The 22,687-nt window shown below is 45.3% G+C and overlaps 1 protein-coding gene across 10 annotated transcripts in view; it reads right to left on the bottom strand.

The window, feature by feature from the left end:
• Positions 1-2,713: 2,713 nt before the first annotated feature.
• The window catches only part of LOC138742285 (uncharacterized), a 39,870-nt gene continuing 19,896 nt past the window's right edge, over positions 2,714-22,687 (bottom strand). For 7 of the 10 annotated variants that reach the window (XR_011344031.1, XR_011344032.1, XM_069896489.1 and 4 more), the window contains one exon: positions 5,656-6,567. The gene's annotated coding sequence lies outside the window, so the exon portion shown is untranslated. The other 3 variants (XM_069896491.1, XM_069896492.1, XM_069896488.1) reach the window with 3 other exon arrangements.

The following is a 22,687-nucleotide window of genomic DNA, read 5'->3' on the forward strand; positions in this document are numbered from 1 at the left end:
AGGCTGAACTCCCAGCCCTGAGATGAAGCAGTCGTGAATCAGCTGTATGAAGACCAGCAGGCTGAACGCCCAGCCCTGAGGTGAACCAGTCGTGAATCACCAGTGTGAAGACGAGCAGGCTGAACCCCTAGCCCCGACGTGAACCTGTCGTGAATGAGGTTTTTTTGTTAACCCGTGCTGTCTGTGATTTTTCAGTCAAGAATGGGTGGCAGGGAAATGGGGAAATATGGCCCTGCCGACCTTTGCCTATCCACTCTCAATCCATTTGCCGACATAAGGACCTTTTTTTTGCCTATATGTGTCTGTCTGAATGCCCCTTAAAGATGACGACTGTAACTGATTCCACCACCTCTGCTGGAAATGAGTTCCACATGCCAACCACTCTCACACTCCCTGTGTAATAAAACTGCTCAGCTCCTTCCTCTCACCTTAAACCTGCATCTTCTGACACCCCTACCATGGGAAAATGTGTTTGAATTTCTGACCTCTCTCTGCCTCTCTTTATCTTTTATATTTTTCTCATAAGTCCTGCAATCCGGGGATCATCCTGTTGAAACCCATCTCATTCCACTGTTTCCATCTTTTCTTTGACTACTATACTTACTTTCCTCTTGCGCTTTCTCCCCCCTCCCCCCTTCTTCTTCATGGTGTCTTCCTTCCCCTGTCTCTCCACCTTTCTGTCCTAAGAATGCCTCTGGGCACCTCATCCAGCTTCTTTCCCCCTTTATAAGTGGTATTTCATCTATTCTATCGTAATCTTGCTAAAGGGCCCTGTCCCGAAATGTATTTTGTTTTCAAATTTTATTTTTTTAGCACGTGTAACAAAATTGCATACAAAACTAGAAAATTCTTATATCAAGATCAATACATGCTTTTTTAAAATAATTTTCTCCCCCCTCCCACCCGCTCCCTCCCACACGGAAAAAAAAGCCCCAGAGACAAAGAAAACTAATGGAAGAGGAAAGATAAAGCAAAAGAAAAAGAAGACTATTTTTTTAAACAATATTGGATGTTACCTAATTCATAAATTGCGACTTAATTATTCTAATACTTACAACTACAACTATATCTTTTAAAGGTGAGATACATTATAAACTGAAATACTACTGTGTAATATATAACACTTAATTCAAAATCTAATTGTATATATAATCCATATATATAAAAACACACAAACAACATCTAGTAAAGTAAATTAAAATGAAGTGAATTGAGGTAAGGCTGGGGAGTGACAAAGTTCATATCAAATTCTACCAATTAACAAATTTGAATTACTTATAAAGTTTTGACACTGTTTTTTTGCATATATGGAAAAAAAATTCAAAAATATTGTCATATTTGTTCTTTAAATTATATGTAAACTTTGCATTTCACCATGCCCCCAAAATGTTGATTGATCGTTTCTACCTACAGACACTGTCTGACCCGCTGAGTTCCTCCAGCAGTTCTTTGCCTGCTCAGGATCCCAGCATCTGCAGCTTTTGCTTTGCTTCCAGCGAAATTGGATCCTGCCGATAATGTGGCAACCAGGACAGCACACACTACTCCAATTAACAATGGGCCTGATGGTTCATTGATAAGTAACTATGGAAATGGATGAAGTCACATGAGAATGCACACGCTGGAATGGTTCTCATTGGCACCCGCCTTACTTGTCAGATTTCAGCACCTCTGGGTTAAACAAGAAAGTCTACAGATGCTGGGATTGAGTGCAATACATCAATGTGCTGGAAAAACTCACAGGTCATACTGTATCTGTCGGAAGTAAAGGGTAACTAATATTTCAGGGTTGGCCTTCCCTTGACCTCGCCTACCAGCCTTTATATCCAACTTGCTATTCTCTGCAATTACCGACCCATGTAACATGATCCCACCACCAGCCTCATTCACCCATCCCCTCAACTCTCCACTTTCCACAGGGACAACTCCCTCAAGGACCCCTTCATCCCCTCATCTTTTCCCACATGGCCATATGCCCCTTGGTGTCTATGCCCATGACCGTGAGAAATGCTACACCTATGCCCTTACCATCAATGGGGATCCAAGCATTCCTTCCAAGTGAAGTAACACTTCACTTGTGAATCTGAAGGGGTCACTTCCTGAATCTGATGCTCCCAATGTGGCATCCTCTACATCGGGGAGACTGGATGCAGACTGGGAGATCTTCACATTGAGCACCTTCGCTCTGTCAGCTGCTACAGCAACGAACTCCCAGTAGCCAACTATTTCAATTCCACACCCTATTCCCACACTGACATGCCTGTGCATTGCCAAACTAAGGCCACCCACAAATTGGAGGAATAACACCTTATATTCCATCTCAGTTGCTTCTGATCAGAGGGTATCAATATCAACTTCTCCAATTTCCATCAACCCCTTCCCCAAGTCTTTCTCTTTCCCAAACCCTTCCTTCAGCTCCCAGCTCGCTTCCACCCTTTTCCTATTAGAGAACAACCCTTGATCCTTTCCCCTGTCACTTCTCAGATTTTATTCACTTCTACCCTGCCACCTTCTAGATCCACCTGTACCTCTTAACTGTTAACCTGTGCACCTCCCCCTTCTCCTTCCTTCACCCATCTTCCTATTGTCTCCCAACACCATTTCCCCTTTCCCCTCCCACACATTACTCCTTTGATCTGTCATCCTTCACCCCTTCCTTGGTCCTCCACTCACTTTCTGCTGCACCCAGCCACACTTCCCCCCCATTCCCCTGTCTCACCCCTCTCCATCATCCACAATCGGTGTTGAAGGGTCTTGGGCCAAAACGTTGACTGTTCATTTCTCTCCACAGATGCCTTTCTCGAGCAATTTGTGTTTCACTGTAAGTAAATACATGAATTCCTCAGTCACCATCTCCACTTCAAAATGTAACTGCTACTGGTTATTTCCTTCCACATATCCAGAGGTCCTTAGATCATATGTCCAAGGTGTCAAAGGTGACTTGGGCCACTGGAGACTCAGTCAGGAAGACATGACAAAGAAACCTTGCTCCACTGCATTCAGTGAATCATGTACAATTAATCTGCATGCATAGTGCCTTAATTGGACATCATCTGAGAGATGACACCTCTCTGGTCCCATCACCCAACAGGGTGGTTGAGAAGACCCATGATGTGCTGGCCTTCAAGAATTGGGGGATTGAGTTCATGTGCTGTGAGGTGATATTGCAGCTCGATAAAACTCTGGTTAGGCCACAATTGAGTATTACATTCAGTTCTGGTCACATTGGAGGAAGTATGTGAAGAAGATGCAGAGGAGATTCATCAGGTTGCTGTGCGGACTGGAGAACACATCTAATGAGGAAAGGACTTTTCTCTGGAATAACTGAGGATGAAAGGAGACTTGAGAAGTGTATAAGATTATGAGGGGCTAAGACAGAGTGAACAGCCAACATATTTCCCCCAGGGCTGCAATGGCCAAAACTAAAGGATATCAGTTTAAGGAAAGTTTAGGGGAAATGTCAGAGGTCATTTCTTTTCACACCCAGAGAGTGGTGGGTGCCTGGAATGCATGACTGGGGGTGGAGGATGATAAAATAGGGGCATTCAAAAGATTTTTAGATAGGCACATGGAGATCAGAAAAATGGTGGGTTGTGGATGTGAGGTGGGGAAGAGTGAGATTGATGTGGAGTCGGTATATATGGGTTGGCACAACATAATGGGGTGAAGGACCTGTGATATGCTGGTTTGTGTTCATATCGGAGACAAAAGTAAAATTGCAGGCACTGGAGGTCTGGACATGCTGAAAAAACCCAAAAGGTCAGTTAATAACTAAAAACAGAATGACAGAACCATGGAACACCACAGCATAGAAACAACCCCTTAGGCCCATCTGGTCTGTGCTGACCTATTTTCTGCCTAGTCCCATTGATCTGACCCAGACCATTCCCCTCCATACTGCTACCACCCATGTACCTATCCAAATTTCTCTTAATTATTGTAATCAAATCCTCATCTACCAACTCTACTGGATGCTCATTCCACACTCTCATCACTCTCTGAAGGAAAAATTTCCCCTTAATTTTCATTCTAAACATTTCATCTTTCACCTTAACCTATGTTCCCGTCTCACCCAACTTCAGTGCAAAAAGCATGTTTGCATTTATCCCATCTATACCCCTCATAACTTTGTATATCTCTATCAAACATCCCTCAATTCAGTGTCTGGAATAAAGTCCTTACCTATTTAACTTTTCCCTCTAACTGCTCCTCAGTTCCTAGAAATATCCTGGTAAATGTTCTCTCCACCCTTCAATCTTATTTAGAAGAGACCTCACACCTGTCTGCATTAATGAGAGGGTCAGAAACTTCAAGTTCCTGGGAGTCAATATTTCAAATGACCTCCCCTGCGACCAGCACAATAAGGCAACCATCAACACTCTGAAGAGATTTATCATGTTGTCGAATACTCTATCAAACTTTTACAGGTGTACTGTGGAAAGTATACTGGTTGCATCACAGCCTGGTTTGGCAGAACATGCCCAGGAATGCAAAAGGCTGAAAGACGGAAGCAAACAGAGCCACATCCATCAAAGCTCTTACCTTCCATCCACTGCAGACATCGAGGAAAGGTACTGCCTCAAGAAGGCAGCCAATGTCATAAAAGCCTCCCATCTCCATGGTCACAACCTCTTCTCACTACTACCTTTGTGGAGAAGATACAGAAGCCTGAAGACTTGTACCTCTGGGCTCAAGGACAATTTTTTTTCAAGGACTATCTGGCTCTTGAACCTCTCCTTGGACACCAATCAGGGACTGCCTTCTCTATTACCAGTCACCTTTTCAAGCACAAAGATTTATGTCAATATTTCTTATCTATCTGATGTATTTATTGTATCTTTTAATTTAGTTATGACTATAGTTTTTCTTTACAAGTATCTGTTTGGCTGCAGCGTCAGAATTTTAGTGCATGTGTACATTGTAAGGATCATTTCTTCATGAAGGGCTAAGGCCCAACACGTCGCTGCCTATTGCTTTCCACGGATGCTGCGTGACCTGCTATGTTCTTCCAGTGCTTTGCATACTAGGCTAGTTCTCCAGCATCTGCAGACCATCTGGCCATGGATTCAGCTCCACCTACCTGTCTTTTTCCCATGATCCTACCTTCCCCTATTTTCAAAATTCTATATCACTGTGTCTTAAATACATTCAACAAGGCTACCTCTACTGCTTCCATGGGCAGAGAATTCCACAAAACCACTACTCTCATCTAGTTCCTAGTCATCTGTGTCTTTAAATTCTCTGAGAGGATGAGAGATGATCTCGATGAAACTCGGAGAACTTGGTCAAGCTGAATGTAGAGAGGATAATTCCCCAGGCTGATATAGCATACACCAAAGGCGTCCTTCACAGAATAGGAACATCTAGGATTGTGAAGAGAAAATATTTAGTCATGTCAGTGAATCTTTGGAATTCTCTACTGAGAGCAGTCACATACCCCTTTAAGTAATTCCCTATGCCATCGGTGCTCTGTGGGGGTTGTAAGGGGTTCTTTAAGGTGGTATGAGGGTGGGAAGGAAAGATTGAGAATCACTGTTCTAGACCCAATCATGACTGAAATATTTTGCTTGAGAAAGTTGGCCCATTTCCTTTGGAGTTATGACACCATGATCATAACAAGAAAACAGTGGTTTTCAAACATTTTCTTTCCACTCACAAACCACCTTAAGCAATCCCTTACTAATCACAGAGCACCAATGGCGTAAGGATTACTTAAAGTGGTATGTGAGTAGAAAGAAAAAGGTTGAGTACCACTGGATTAGTCACTGAGTATGTTCAAACAGAGCTCAGTAAATAGAGAAGAAAAAAGCTGAAGATGCAAGAATCCAGAGTTGCTGGAGGAACTCAAATGGTCACGAAGCATCCAGGGGTAGAAATGTCAGTCAACGTTTTGGGATGGGAACATTTATCGAGACTTTATCAAGAGATCAGTACATTTCTGGATATTAAGGGCACAACACAAGGTGGGGCAAGGGCCGTTAGAAGTGGAGTTGCGGGAAGAGGAGGGCTTGTTGGCCTTGGTTGTGTTTCTTGTGTTCTTATGCATACAATTCCATAGCACTGTTAAGCAAACAGCAGAGGAGAAAAGGAAATCCTTCAAACACTATTTGAGAAAACAATTATATAGTCTCCTGCAGTTTGTGAAAGTTTATTGTGGGCAAGGTATGCTCATCACATACTGTTAACTTGTCATTCTTGGATATTTAATGGCAGATTTTCCAGACAATTGGATATTATTCCTATCAGTATCCAACACACATTTAATTCATTCTAATTAGCTTTTGCACAGTATTATAACATATTTCCCATGAAGGCAATGAGTGTAAAGAGAAAATGAGAAATGTGTCACCAGTATGATGAAGTGGAGCACTGAAATGAGGCTCTGCTGCAGCAAATATTGGCTACAGATCCAAGTCAGTCAACTGGGACGTCAGAGTTTTCCGGTTGCTCTTCTTCACCTCCCCGCGAAGGGCCGTTCTCCACTACCCACACGGGTGACGCCGGCAGCAGCCAATGTCTCACACTGCATGAATGTGAACTGTGGGTGGGCTCTTCACCATCAGCAGCCTTGAAATGAAACAAGCATAAAACATAGATCATAGAACATTACAGCACAGTACAGGCCCTTCAGCCCACAATGTTGTGCTGACCTACATAAATCTACTCAAAAAAATTTTAAGCTTCCCACCCTTTTCTTTCATCCATGTGTCTGTCTAAGTATTTTGCCAGCCTCCACCACAAAACCAGGCAACACATTCCAGGCACACTCTGCTCTCTGTTTTAAAATCATAACCCCCACATATGCCTTAAACTTTGCACCCAAATTTTGTACAGATGTCCTCTAGTGTTTGCTAATCTTGCTATCCATGCCTCTCATAATCTTGTAGACCTCTATTGAGTCACCTCTTATCCTTATTCACTCCAAAGAGAGAAGCCCTAGCCCTGCTAAACTTGCTTCATGAGGCATGTTCTCCAATTCAGACAACATCCTGGTAAATCTCCTCGGCACCCTCTCCATAGTTTCCAGATCCTTCCTGTAATGAGGCGACCAGAACTAAACACAGAATTCCAAGTGTGGTCTAAACAGACTTTTATAGTGTTGCAACTGTACACTCATTAATCTGGCTCTGCCCCATTTGGTGACTGTATCCGTGGCTCCTCCCTCTTGACCCTGTATAAAGGCTCCAGCACCATAACTCCTCCCTGGAAAGCCTGGGTCACCTCGTCTTCTCCTAGGTCAGATATCGAGTGTTCCCGATAATCAGGGGCGCCTCAATGTACAAGGACCAGTAAAAAGTGAAAGTCAATGAGGTATACGCCAGGCATATGCTGGCTACCCACAAACAGTGACAGGGTGAATCGAGCGATGAGTTCCTCTGGGCCCTACGTGAGCATGAGCATGCAACTTCCAAGCGGTGACATCTGCCAAAGCACAGAGGACATGATCTGGGATGCCTATGTCGCAGGTGTCTGGTCAGACTACTCGAGCAGAGTAAGTTAGACTTAAGAGGAGTGGTTGATTGCGTAAAATCGCTGGAACTCGCCCTCTGTAACATGGAAGCTTAATTGATGAATGGCGCGAGGCCTGCACAGGGGCCGCCATCTTGGGATGGCTCCACAGGCCAGCAGCCCACTACTGTGTTGGATGAACAAATACACCACAGCTGCAGTCTCCCAGGAGCACCCAAAGTTCTACCAAAGCATCCCCAAAAACACTGCCTGGCGAAAGATGCTACGCACTCGAAATGTAGAAAGAAGAAGGGGCTCTACGTGAAAGGTATGTCGATCGCAGTCACCTTACAGCCCCAGTGCCGCCGTGCACACAGCATGGGAGCTGCCATCTAGGGATGACCACGCCACGACACAGGGGCTGCCATCTTGGACATCGACAACTTCCGCTGATAACCATGCCGCCGCTTGGGTGCCACCATTATGCTCCTAGACTACAAGTCAACACAGGCCAAACTATGAACTGACATTAGCCTCTATGGTGTTGGTCCAAAACAGTCCACATCAACTCTCCTGGTTTAAAATGAACATCTTAATCAATGATCAGGTGACAAGGTACCATTTTGATGGTGGGAGCACTGAGAGTTTTATCCACCCTGATATGGTACAGTGTTACTCCCTTAAAGAAAAGCGAGTAAACTATAAAGTTGTCCTGGCCTTAAAGACCTACTCAGCCAAGATCTGCAACTTGTGACCCTGACCATGCTGGACATGACTTACAGGGACATTAAACTCTTCATCATGCCACAGCTCTGCGCACTAGTGCTGCTGGGGTTGGACTTTCAGAGCCATCTCAAGAGTGTCACAATGCAATACCACGGTCCCCTCCACCCGCCCCCCTCTCCTGCCACGGTCAGCAACCTGTAATTTGCCAGAACGCCACCTCCCGCTGCCCAACCGACTCACGGTCTCTCTATTCTCCATATCGATTCCCCCACCACTGTTTGCGAACCTCACCTCCAACTGTAAGCCAGGCACTACAAAAAGCAGGCAAAACAGTGAAGGGGGACAGGACGTTTATTAAAGTGGAGGTCCAGCGACTCCTGAATGAGGGACCATTGAGCTCAGTACCAGCCCATGGAGACCCAAGTGGTGGGTGTCAAGGGTGGGGGTAAACACAGGATGGTGATTGATAATAGCTCGACCATTAACCACTATAAACAGCTGGATGTGTGTCCCCTCCCTCGCATTGCGGACATGGTCAATCAAATTGCCCAATATCGTGTATTTTCCATGATTGACCTGAAATCTGCCAACTGCCAGGCCCCCATCCATCTGGAGGACCGCCAGTTTACCACCTTCGAGGCAGATGGCCACCTCTACCACTTCCTCAGGGTCCCCTTTTGGTTTTACTAATGGCGTCTCCGTTTTCCAGCTGATGGACCAGATGGTGGACCAAATTGACCTGCGTGCTATCTTCCCCTACCTGGATAATGTCACGATTTGTGACCTAACCTGCAAGATCATGATGCCAACCTCCAGGGATTCCTCGCAACAACCAAATGCCTAAACCTCACCAACAGTAATACAGGTAAATGTGTTTTCCACACTACCCATCTGGCGATCCTTGGCTGTGTGGTGGAGAATGGAGTTATTGGCCAAGACCCCGACTGCATGCACCCACTGCTAGATCTCCCCCTTCCCCACAGCCTCAAGGGCCTGAAAAGTTGCCAGGGGTTCTTTTCCTATTATGCCTAGTGGGGGCCTAATGATGCGTAGAAAGCCCAACCCCTTATCGTCCACATCCTCCCCCCTGTCAAGAGAGGTCCGTGCAGCCTTCAATAAGATAAAAGAACACATCGCTAAAGCTGCAACATATGCAGTGGACGAATCTGGCCCATTTCAGGTTGAGAGGTATGCATCCGACTTCATCATCGCCACCACCTTGAACCAGGCAGGTCGGCCCGAGGACTACTTCTCTCGTACCCTCCAGGGCCCTGAAATCCAATATCCCTCAAATTGAGAATGAGGCTCAGGCAATAGTTGAGGTGATGCAGCACTGGAGGCACAACCTGGTCAGCAGACATTTTACCCTGCTCATGGATCAATGGGCCGTGGCATTCGTGCTCAACAATAAACAGCGGGGTAAAATAAAGAATGCTAAAATTTTGAGGTGGAGGATTGAACTTCCCACCTACAACTATGATTTTCTGTACCAGCCGGGGAAGCTCAATGAGTCCCCAGATTCCTTATTCTGAGGGACATGTGCCAATGCCCAGATAGTCCACCTCAAAACCCTCCACAATGACCTCTGCCACGCCAGTGTCACAACATTTTTATCACTTTATCAAATCTCGTAATCTGCCATACTCCATTGGGAAAGTCAGAGACATGACCAGGGACTGCCAGGTCTGTGCGGAGTGCAAACCACATTTCTACCAACCCGATAGGGTGCACCTGGTGAAATTTACATGGTTGAACACCTGAGTATGGGTTTCAAGGGCCCCCTCCCCTCCACCAACCATAACATGTACTTCCTCATGGTCATCAATGAATATTCACATTTCCCCTTTGCCATTCCCTGCCTGGACATGACCATCACCACGGTCTTCAGGCACTGCACAAATTGTTCACCCCATTCAGGTATCTGTCATACATCCACAGTGACCGGGGGTATCGTTGATGAGCGACGAGCTGTGCCAATACCTGCTGGCCAGAGGTATCATCACCAGCAGGACCATTAGTCATAACCCCCGACAGAACGGCCAGGTAGAGAGGAAGAATGCCACCATGTGAAAGACCATCCTCTTTGCCCTGAAGTCCAGTGGACTGCCTGTCTCTCACTGGCAGGAAGTCCTTCCTGAAGCATTCCACACGATTTGGTCACTGCTATTTACTGCCACCAATGCTATCTATCCCTCACAAACAAATTTTCTCCTCCAGGAAGACTATGTTGGGGACCATCCTTCCATCCTGGTTGATATCCCTAAGGGCAGTCCTGCTACAGGAGCATGTGAGGGCCCATAAAACTGACCCACTGGATGAGAGATTTCAGCTCTCCATGCAAACCCCCCCAATGGGCTACCCGGATGACCATACCCTCCAAACTGCACCCTCCCCTCCCATGGGCACACCCTAGCTACGCCCCTGCCCCAGTCACTCTGGTTGTCGTCACACCACACAGCGCTGGAGGTCCAGAATGAAACAACGACCCCAGCTACAGCAGAGCAACTGACTCTCCACAGGTCACAACAGAAGACCAGGCCGCTGGACAGACTTAACCTGTAAGACTTCGTAAGACTTTGTGCCCCAAGTTACCCTGTCGGACAAAAAAAAAACAAGGGGTGAATGTGGTGAGCTGCTGTATACATTAATCTGGCTCCACCCCATCCTGTGACTATACCCATAGCTCCTCCCTCTTGACTCCGTATAAAGGCTCCTACACCATAGCCCCACCCAGAAAGCCTGAGTCACAGCATAGAATGACCTTCAAGTTTATTGTAAATAAATACCTGTCGTTCCTAACTAGTCTTTTGAGTTAGTGGTAGTGCATAAGCTGCATTACCTCTCGAATCTTGAACTCAATACCCTGGCTAATGAAGGCCAGCATACCATAAGCCTTCTTAACTACCCTATAAACCTGCATGGAAACCTTGAGTGATCGATGGATTTGAACCCCAAGGTTAGGAATCCTGCTGTTAACCATGTACTCTGCCTTCACTTTGAATTTCCAAAATAGATCACTTCACACTTGTCCAGATTGAACTCTTCCACTTTTCTGCCCAACTCTGCATCCTGTCTGTATCCTATTGTAACCTATGACAATCTTCTACACTATTCACAACACCTTCAACCTTATATTTCATCTCCAACCTGGCAACATTAAGTTTCTACTAATCCCCTCCTCTGAGTCTCTTTTCCTACCTTTCCTCCAGCTCCCCACTCCTTCCCTTCCTTCACCTATCAGAGAGATCTCCTCAAGCCTCTCCACATCACAGGCCTGTAATGTTGGTTGCCCTTTACTTCCTATGGATGCTGCGTGGCCTGCTAAGTTTCTCCAACACGCTTGTGTATTGGAAGGGAGAATCCTGATGCTGTGCTAACCACAGCCAATCCAACCAGAGCTGCCTAGCCAACTGTAGGCCCCAACACCCTCAACTGCAGCTGGACAACCACTCTATCCCTTGTTTGTAATGATGCAGGTCAGGCCTGCTGGCAGTGCTTCTCCCACATGACTACAACCGACAACCAAAGTTCGAATCCACCACTATCTGTAAGGAGTTTTTCTGTTCTCCCTGTGATATGTGTGTGGTTTCACTTGGTGCTCCAGTTTCCTCCCACATTCCAAAGATGTACAGTGTTGATAGGTTAATTGGGTCAAAATTGGGTGGGTAGAAGGGGCTTCTACTATGTTCTACCAAGCTACATCCACAACCAAGGACCCAACGACCAACCTCAACATACTGTTATTGACCATCATCAGTATGGAAAGTACTGCGTGCCCAACAGGATAATCTGTGTGGTCTCCTGCCAACCGAAAACGCATTCGCTACTGAAGGCCAGATCAGAGGTGTTTAAGTCAGGTGACCCTGTCCCCATACAACAAATCCAGGTGTGACCTCAGCATGTGACCAGAGGCAGAACTGAAGCAAGAATGATCCCAGGCCAACCTTAGGGATACCAGGCACCTATAGCAGGGCACGCATGCTACAGAGAGAAACAGAATGTTGTGGAACAGTGCATCCCTCCTCGACTTCGAGTAGGAGTGCACTGGCAGCATATCCCATGATAATATCAAGCTCACTATATCCACAGTCAATGCCGCAGACTAGCCCTCCCGAGAGTGAGATCACAGAGATCAACCGGGCCAGATGTAACCCGTGGACCTAACCCACCAGCTGGAGGCAGATATCTTCAACCAATGTCTTGAAGTGCTGCATAATGGTGGACAGTCACACAACATGGAAACAGCCCCTTTGGCCCAACTTGCTCATGCCAGCAAAAATGTCTCACCTACACTAGCCCCACTTCCTGTGTTTGGTCCATTCTCTCCAAACCCATCCATTCCATGTATCCATCCAATTGTTTCTTAGGTTGTCAGAACCACCATCACCAATCCTTTGGCACTGGAATGATCATAAAGCACCATTTCAGTACTATTTCAATAAATCCCCCAGTATATGTAACAATGAACTTGACCCATGCCTCACAAAGTCAAGGAGCCCACCTCCCATTGGAAATTTTTGGAAAAAGATTCCAAGAAAGGTAGGTAAGATAATAAGCTGGGAAGTGGAGGGGGTGGGCGAGCTGTTGGTCAGAGAGATTAGATCATGACCAAGATATGGTCATCAATGGGAGGGTTAAAAACATTGAGGATTGTCAAGAGATCTGAAACAAAAAATGGAAAATGCTGGAAACACTCAGCAGGTCAGGCAGCATCTGCAAAGAGAGAGAGAGAGAGAGAGAGAGAGAGAGAGAGAGAGAGAGAGAGAGAGTTAATATTTCAGGTCTGACAAAGGGTAACAAACAGGTCAAGCTACTGTCTTCAGCTCCAGCAACCTGAGTTCAATTCTGACTACCTGCATGGAGTTTGCATGTTCTCCCTGCGACCAGGAGCCTGGTTTCCCCCCACACCCCAAAAATGTGCAGATTGGTGAGTATATTGTTCCCAATGAATAGGTGAGTTTTAGCATCAGTGGGGGCTGATGGGAAAGTGGAGAAAATAAAAATGATTGGCATAGGATTGGTGTAAATGGGTTAACATGTACTCAGTAGGTTGTAGGACATGTATGCGGGCTGTGTGTCTCTTTAGGAGCAGGGAAAATTTATTGTCATACACATAAATGACTGAAATGCTTTCTTGATGCTCCCACACAGGTTTGTAGGATATAAAAGCTACATTAAATTACTACAAATGATATAAAGCATAGTTAGATCAGGTAGTTGCAATCAGGGCAAGTCAAAAAAGTGATTGTTCTGTGCTGCCGATGGATCTTTTGGTGGTTAGGGTGAGGGTAGTATGGGGAAGTTCAAGAGCCTTCTGTCTGTTGATCCCGGAGGTGCCCGACATCAGGTTTCTGTACCTTCTGGCCAAAGGCTTCAGTGAGAAGAGGTTGTGACCAGGGTGATAGGAGCCCTTCATGATGTTGGCTGCCTTCTTCAGGTAGTGCCTCATGTAGTTTTCTGCAGTGGATGGGAGGTCAGAGCCAGTGATGAGCTTGACTATGCTTGCTACTATCCGCAGCCTTCAGTGTTCCTGGGCACTCGAATTCTCAAATCAGTCTGTGAAGATACCAGTCAGTATATTTTACGCAGTACACCTGTGGAAGTTCAAAAGAGTATTTGATGATATTCCAAATCTCCTCAGACTTCTTAGAAAGTTGAGGTGTTGGTGTTGTCCTCTTCATGGTGCCTCAATGTGCTGGCTCCAGGAGAGCTTCTCCGATATGTGGACTCCCAGGAACTTAAAAGTACCAACTCTCTCCATCAAAGTCCACTGTCTCGCTGAAAGTGAGAGCAAGATTGTTGCTCAGTTCAAAGTACATCATGTCACATACTAGCCTTTTTTTCTTGCAGGCCATGCAGAATTTCTACTTATCAGTAACTAGACTGTACTCAAGAAGAAAGATAAGATATATATATATATATATATATATATAAATGTACACACAAAAGAGAGAAATGTAAAGAAACTTACGAGGTAAATACAGGAAAATGAATGTTCTGTAATAAGTAATGAGCAAAGTAAGAGACCTTAAATTAGTCCCTGATTGAATTTGTTGTTGAGGAGTCTGATGGTGGAGGGGGAGCAGCTGTTCCTGAACCTGCTGGTGCAAGTCTTGTGGCATTTATACCTCTTTCCTGATGGCAGCAGCGAGAACGGAGCGTGTGCTGGGTGGTATGAGTCTTTGATGATTGCTGCTGCCCTCTGCCGGCAGTGTTCCATGTAGATATTCTTGTTGGTGGGGAGAGTTTTTCCTGGACCATGTCCATTACCTTTTGCAGGGCTTTCCGCCCAGAGTTATCAATGCCCCCATACCAGGCTGCGATGTAGCCGTTCAGTATACTTTCCACTAAACGTCCATAGAAGTTTGCCATGTCTTCTTGCACCATCCAACCAGTCTCATGTTCTCTATCCTGTACTCTGACTCATCATTTACCATTATTCAGCCAACAACAGTGGTGTCATCAACAAATCTTTAGACTATGATAAAGCCGAACTTGGATATGCAGTCATGAATGTGCAGGGAGTAGAGGAGGGGATTAAGCATGCAGCCTTGAGGTGCCCCTGCGCTGAGAGTCAGTGAGGAGGTGATGACGTTGTCAATCCACACTGATTTTGGTTGGATGCTAGGGAAGTCGAGGATCCAGTTGCCGAGGGAAGTCCCAGATCCACAAGTTTGATCATGAGCTTTGCAGATATGATGGGGTTGAACACTAAGCTGTGGTCAATGAACATCAGCCTTGCATAGGTGTTCCTGTAACCCAGGTGACAAAATACGAAGTGGAGGGCCAGCAAGATGGCATCTACAGTTGACCTGTTGTGATTTCAAAGGAATGGTTCCCTGGTCCACACTTCCATATTCATCAAATATGCCCTGTCTTACCTTCACACGAAATGTGGGATATGCACCACCTCATCCTTTCCCTGGAACTTTCCCCTACAATCAAAAGAGGAGCAACACTTGCTCTGACACTTCCAAACAGGTCTTCCAAGTGCACCTGAATCTCCTCTAACCTCATCGCCTGCATCTGATGCTCCCGATGTGGCTTTTACTATATCAGCAAGATCAACCACAGACCTGAGGAATGTTTCAGAGAGCATCTACGTTCTGATAGCTGTGACCTCCCAGGTCCTATTCCCACCCTGACCTGTCTATCCTGGATGCCAGTGCCAGAGTGAGGCCCAAGGTGAACTCGAGGAACCAAAATTAGGTGATTTTGCTTATGAACATAGAACTTCACAATTTCAGGTAATGAGACTCCACTCTCCCTAATCACTTCCATTCTTCTCCCATTCCCTTCCCCTTCCCCCCTTTTCCAACTTCTGGCAATCTCTTTCTCTGTATTAGAGCTGACCATTTCTGCCATATCTGAGATATTGCCTCAGTTTATCTAGCCTGGCTGCTAAGCTGAGTGGAGGAAGGTTTAAAGGAGATGTTAGAGCTAAATATTTTTTTACACAGAGAGTGGAGGTTGCCTAGAATGCATTGAGAGGGTGGTGGTGGAGGCTGATACAATAGGGACATTCAAAAGACTCTTAAATAGATACATGGATGTAAGAAAAATAGAGGATTCTGGGTGTGTAGCGAAGTGTTAGATTGTTATGGAGTAGATTTACGTAGGTTGGCACATCATCATGGGTTGAAGGGCAAGTACTGCGTTGTATTGATCTAAGTTCTATGCCAGGGGTAACCAAATCTTGACTCATGAGCCACATGTGGCTCTTTGATGTATATTGTGCAGCTCATGGAAATATGTTGGCTGAGACAGGAATCGTGGTAGTTTTAGTGGGCATGGTTCGTTTGATATGCATGAAATAGTTGATACTATGTAAAAGTTGAACCCCCAATTTTTGTCCCCTGCCATTGATCCATCCGAGTTTGCAATGCCTCAACCACTGTCTCTCACCAGGCTCCTGCCATCCACCCTCCGGAGGTCCTGATGCCTCAACCGTGGACACTCACCTAAGCCCAGGCTGCCCGCCCGTCCTAGCTTCTGAAGTGGCGAACTCGGACTCACAACCTGGTCCAGGCGCCCACCCGACACCCCAACCACCATCTCTCAATTAGGCCCGAGCCAACTGCCCATCCGACCTCCTGAAGCATCAAACTCAGACTTGCCACCTGCACCCGCACGCCTGCCTGCCCATCTGACCTCCTGATGCAGGTACTTACTATGGTCAAAAGTGGTGTGCATGTAATAGTCAACCCCCTAAATTTTACCCTAAAAAGTGGTCCACAAAATTTGACTATTGCACGAGTGTATATGTGGTATGTGTACTTTTTGATTATTGAAACTAATACAAATGAGCAGTTTAAAACTACATCCATGAATAAATATTGTTACATGCATGTACTTCTTAATATTTATATATATTTTTTGTAATAAAATGTCCATGTAAGAGCAAAAACGTACGTAATATTTTTTTCATATCTAGCAGTTCTCAAACATCTGAAGTTTATCTTATGTGGCTCTTATATTAAGCAAGTTTGGCCACCCCTGGTCTATGTTCTATTTCTCTCTATTAACCCAGCCTATTTGCTGAGTGTTTCCATATTTTTATTTCAGTATTAACCTGTTGTTATTATGGGAAGTCATAGACTTAGTCAGCGAAGAACCATGTCCTGGAGCCCACTGAGTAAACAATGATTATCCACCAACCATTTAAACTCTCCACATTCCCCTCACTTCCCGTGAGATTCTGCCACTCACCTACACACTTAAATCCATTCACAGTGGCCAATGAGCCAACCAACTGCCACGTCTCTGGTACGTGAAAAGAAACTGGGGGTAGGGTTAGAATCAACATGGCCAGAGGGAGAATGTGAAAACTCCATGAAGACAGTGCTGGAGGTCAGGTGGCAACTCTATCCAATGTGCCATTACTCTGTCCCATAATGATTACTATGTCAGGATTAAAGAAAAAAGAATGAAGGAGTAGAAGTTTACAAGTGTTGAAAGTAGAAACAGTCTGAATCCATCTCCTGGGGTAAAAATGTCAAATACTAGTCAGAATTAATTTAAAGCAAGAGAGTAATAGATTCAATTTAATTTTAATGAGATAGCGCAGTAGAAGTATCTTCTGGTCTATGAAATCTGCACTGTCGTTACTAGGGTTGGTGTCACCCAGTGCAGTAACTTATGGAGCCAACACCCATGAACCTCCTCCCACAGTGACGGGAAAACACCAGCTATGAACACCACAGTGCGTGGCTGCAGCGTGTGCAGACAAAACCATGTGATTCGAAGGGTCGTTGTAATTGACAGCTCTGACTGGAGCACATTAGAAGGTTCAAAGAGTTTTAGCCTTGTAGGTATACATCTAAGCTAGGATAAAGAAAAATGTTTTTGTTGTTATAACTAACTACAGGGATATTTAAAAAAAAAAATAATAAATTTCTGCTGAAACACTGCACAAAAATATTAGAGACAGTCATTTTAGTGTCACCCCTCTGATGGTGTCACCCGGTATGGTCCGCACCTCCTCACACCTTTCTAGTGACGCCAGTGGAAACCTGTGTTGCCCAATTACACCCAGTGAATCTACCAACCCCATACATTTTTTGAGGGTGGGAGGAAACCGGAGCACCTGGAGAAATCCCACGCAGCTCACAGGGATGATGTGCAAATTTTTTGCGGAAAGCGACATATTCGAAACCTGGTCACTGGCGCTTTAATAACGCTGCACTAACCGCTATTAATGGAGATGTGTCGAGCAATAGTTTTGTACCACAGTGTGGTGGGTGCTGGAGTGGGACTGCTAGGGGTTAGTGCTGGAAGTAGATACAATAGCTTAAGAGACTTCTTGATGGATACCTGCAGAGCTAGAAGAATTTCCATCATGTGTCAGCAGAGAGTTAGTTTAATTTGGCCTTGTGTTTAACACAGGTATCATGGGCTGAGGGGCCTGCTCCTTTGCTGTACTGATCTGTGTTCAACGTTAGAATGGAGAGTTAGATAGTTTTTGGGTCATGGTTGGCATAGAGGTTAGCACGATGCCTTTACAGTGCAAGTGATCGGGATCTGACCGGAGTTCGAATCTTGCGCCATCCATAAAGACTTTGTACTTTCTCCCTGTGTCTGCGTGGGTTTTCTCTGGGGGCCTCTGGTTTAATCCCATCATTCAAAATGTACCGGGGGTGTAGGTTAATTGGGTGTAATTTGGGCGGCACGGACTCATGGGACGAACTGGCCTGTTACCGTGCTGTATGTCTTAATTAAACTTTTTTTTAATTGGTGAAAGTGGCAAGGTAATTTGATCAAGTGGTTAAAGAACATATTAGAGCCTGGACTTTATAAAGCAGCAGAGTAGGGAAGTCACGAATGTCCTTTACAAAACACAGTTTCCAAGACAAGGTGTGGGAGACACTAAAATCTGGAGTGTGGACCAAGCTGCTCGAGGTACTCAGTGGGTCAGGCAGCATCTGTGGAGGCAGATGGGTGATTGAAATCTGTCTGTTATCCTTCACCTCTTGCTCCATCTATCTCCAACCAGTCCCTGCCTCACCCCTCCCCTCGACCACTTAACACCAGCTCCCTTCCCTCACCACTCTCAGGCCTGATGCAGGATCCTGACCAGTCCTTTTCATCTGATACACTTTCAACTGCATCTCCAGCCTGAAATATTCCAGTCCAGTGCTTTTTATTCCATCATTTGGATGGGCACGATAGGAGCCAGGGATGAAGTGTGCCACTGGGAGTGGGAGTTGGAATGTGCTGTGGCATGTGGTTGGAGCCTGAAGTGTGACACATGGATAGTGTCTGACCAGAGCAGGGATGGGCACGAGAAGGAACTGGAACATGGAGAGTAGGGACTGGGACTGAGGGTGAACTGAAACAAGGAAAATGTGCCTGATCAGAATAGAGACCAGGAACAAGAGGGACAGGCACAGGAAGAGTGCCCAACAGAGCAGGGATGGGGAACAAAGGGGAAATGGATAAGTGTATAGCAACCTGTAAGTGAGTTTGTATGTGGTTGACTCCCGACATAAGGCACATGAAAGTGCCTGAGCCGAGCCAAGGATTGGGAACGTGCAATAACAGAGCCTGTGGAAATATCTGTTAATTGTACAATTCTATCAAGGCTGAGATCAATTAAATCAAATTGAATAATTAACTTAACCAGTGTCAGGTCCAATGCTACCCAAGAGATGGCCTTGCCCTACCTTGCCTTCTACTCTCTTTGTCCTTTCACAGACTGCAAGCCACTGTGAATGTGGCTCAGGCAATATACAAAGCCTCTTCCCCTCCATTGACTCCATCTTCACTTCCTGTTGCCTTGGTAAAGCAGTCAACATATTATAACATTAAACACTTATTTCTGACCCCCCCCCCCCCCCCCCACCTAACCTGGCCACACTCTCTTTTCCCTTCTCCCCTCACAAAGAGTTTCCTTTGCCACTGCTTTCAGACTGGTCAAATAATGTTACCTTTGCTCTGTTCTCACTGCTCTCTCTCTGTAACTGTGCTCTGTTCTGCTGTACTACACCCGACTTAGCTGGATTACTCACAAACAAAGCTTCTCACAATACATGTGGCAATAAATGTGAACTTGGACTTGACAGAAGGAGACGATTACTGTGAATGTTGAAGCCCCTACCTTCCCCATCTACTTCCCAGCTGACAACTCTTCGGGGATGTCAATCATCAAGTCCCATGTACAGCCATAAAACTTTGCACCATTTGTCTTCCTATCTTCCTCACGTCAGCGAGGACCCTTACAAGAACGCCACTGCATTCTTTGAAGGATGGACAGTGGAATGGCTCTGTCTCAGTTCAATTCCATCCACACATTACCAGCAATTAATGCATGGGTTTGTCTACTGCTCATTGCCAATATCCTGCTGTTACACCGTGACAGGTGCACCAAAGAAAAGGTACAAGGACTGCCTAAAGAAATCTCTTGGTGCCTGCCACATTGACCACTGCCAGTGGGCTGATATCGCCTCAAACCGTGCATCTTGGCGCCTCACAGTTTGGCGGGCAGCAACCTCCTTTGAAGAAGACCGCAGAGCCCACCTCACTGACAAAAGGCAAAGGAGGAAAAACCCAACACCCAACCCCAACCAACCAATTTTCCCCTGCAGCCGCTGCAACCGTGTTTGCCTGTCCCGCATCGGACTTGTCAGCCACAAACGAGCCTGCAGCTGACGTGGACTTTTACCCCCTCCATAATTCTTCGTCCGCGAAGCCAAGCCAAAGAAAGAAAAAGACTGGTGAGTTGGGACATAAGATACCTCTTCTTTTCATTGTAATGCAAAGCGTAGCTGCCTTGATACTAAGTAGAACACCCAGTTGTATTGGGATACTGATCTCAGTTCCTGAAACAACTCAAACAGGTGATGCCTATAATTTAAATTCAAGTCGCTTTGCAATGAATCAGATGGGGATCTCACTGAAGATCATTCAACCTGGTTAATTTGGCTGCTGGGACATTTCGAAGAGCTGTTGCCGAGCTCTCCTCACAGGGTAGGTTTATTTATAGCACAGATTTCAAGGAGCAATACCAGGATTCATCCATCACCAGCATGGCAGGATATACATTCAACAATTAATTACACCATACATCCACCCCAAAGCCTAGTGAGCACATGCCCAACCAGGTCTCATCCATGAAACAAAATTGTTATTTATTCTGTACAAAAAAGAATTATGCTAAACAGAATTTATTGTGAAATCTCACAAAATGCTGCAATCTGTATAAAAAATGCATCAGAAGCAGTTTTAATAATCCTTTTGTTTTGAATTAAAGGATTAATGCTGGGGAAAGAAGTGTTCAGGTTGGGACACTTCGAAGAGAGTAAAATCTATCAGTCTGGTGAGTATTTCAAATTAAAAACGGGGGTGCTAAGTATTTAAAAGGAAAAGTCAAGGTCACGGAGTAGCACAGTAGGTTTGGAGATGATAAGTGGAGTTTGTCAGGAAAGGATGCATGTTTAACAAGAATAATACAGCAGTAAACAAAGACAGGCCAAGTCAAAGTGGCAAATATTAAATGCTCTTTATCTCTGTATGTGAAACATTCATAGCAAGAGAGATGAATTAATGCAGATATAGAATGAGTTGGGTTTGATCTGATAGCCATTACAGAGCTGTGCTTGCTCAATGACAAAGTCAGGGAGCTCATTCTTCCTATTTACTCCATGTTTGATCAGGATAGGTTGAATGTCAGAAAAGGAGGTCCAGGGTTGAGAGCCCATAGATGATGTATGGGCAGTAATGAGGAATTGCGTTAGCTCAGAAAAAAGTGAAACATAAAATTCTGTGGACACTGTGACCGAAGTAAAAACACAAAAGGCTGGAGAGACTCAGCAGGTCAAACAGTGTCCTTTATGTAGCAAAGGCAGAGATACAGAACTGACGTTTCAGGTAAGATGCAGCAACATCAGCTCTGGGTTGATGGAAACAGTGGCACGATTAGCATAGCAGGTGGCGTGATGGTATTGCAGTGTTAGTGCCCAGGGTTCGAATCCTATGCTCTCTGTAAGGAGTTTGTACATTCAAATTTGGTAATTCAATGGGAAAATACAGTTAATAGGCAATTTACAGAATACTGGGATATTTGGCATTTAGGAAGAAAAGCCTAAATGGGAAAGGTAGAGATTTAGTGTTGCTACTAAAGGACAACATCTGTTTCATATAGAACATAGAGGAGTACAATACAGAAAGTCCATTGGCCTTCTTGTCTGTGCTAAACATTAATTTAAATTTTAATTTATAGATATAGCTCAGTAACAGGCCTTTTTGGACCACCCTAATACACCCATGTAATCTACCAATATACCCATGAAACCTACTAATACACCCATGTAACCCACTAGAAAAGGCAAGGGTTATAGTGGGTGAGTATATTGTTCAACACTTATTGGAATTAATGGATTAGGTATTAATCAAGATTTAAGATTCCAAATTTAATTTATTGTCATTAATATAGTGCAATATTACACAAATTTTTTAAATCTGCAGTAAGGTGGACAAATTCACCATCAGCAGTAATTACCTGAAGCACCTCTTACAGTCAGAGAAAAAGATGCTAAAGAGAGTCCCCCCAGAGTCACTGTGTGTCCATCGCTTCCGCAGGCACACAGAATCCAGTCCAAACCATCAACAGCCTGGGCTCCAAATCCGAACCTCCAACATGAACAGGAAACTTCAGTAGCTATGACATCCTCTCATATCCCAGTTCTGATACTTGGTGCCCTTCAACCGGTCTTGAACCAGTTTCCAGCACTCCTCAGCTTGGTGTGAGTCCCTCATCCGCAGTCGCCAGCAGCATGCAGTTCGCACGTGTTCCTTGCCTTGAGTCGCCAACAGCCTACTGCCTGTGTGTCCTTTAGCCTAGAGCTCCTCGCTGGTCTGCCGCCATGGTCACCAACACAGGGGTCATCTCCTCTGCTTCTCCTTCTCAACAGTGTGGGGGGTGGGGTGGGTGATCTCCTCATTTTCTGATGCCCTGCACCAGTCCTCTGCTTTGTGGGAGAGAGCGGGCGTCAGGAGGGAGGGAGGGTGGTACTGA

Source organism: Narcine bancroftii, chromosome 9 (genome assembly GCF_036971445.1).
Source record: "Narcine bancroftii isolate sNarBan1 chromosome 9, sNarBan1.hap1, whole genome shotgun sequence".
Taxonomy (NCBI): Eukaryota; Metazoa; Chordata; class Chondrichthyes; order Torpediniformes; family Narcinidae; genus Narcine; species Narcine bancroftii.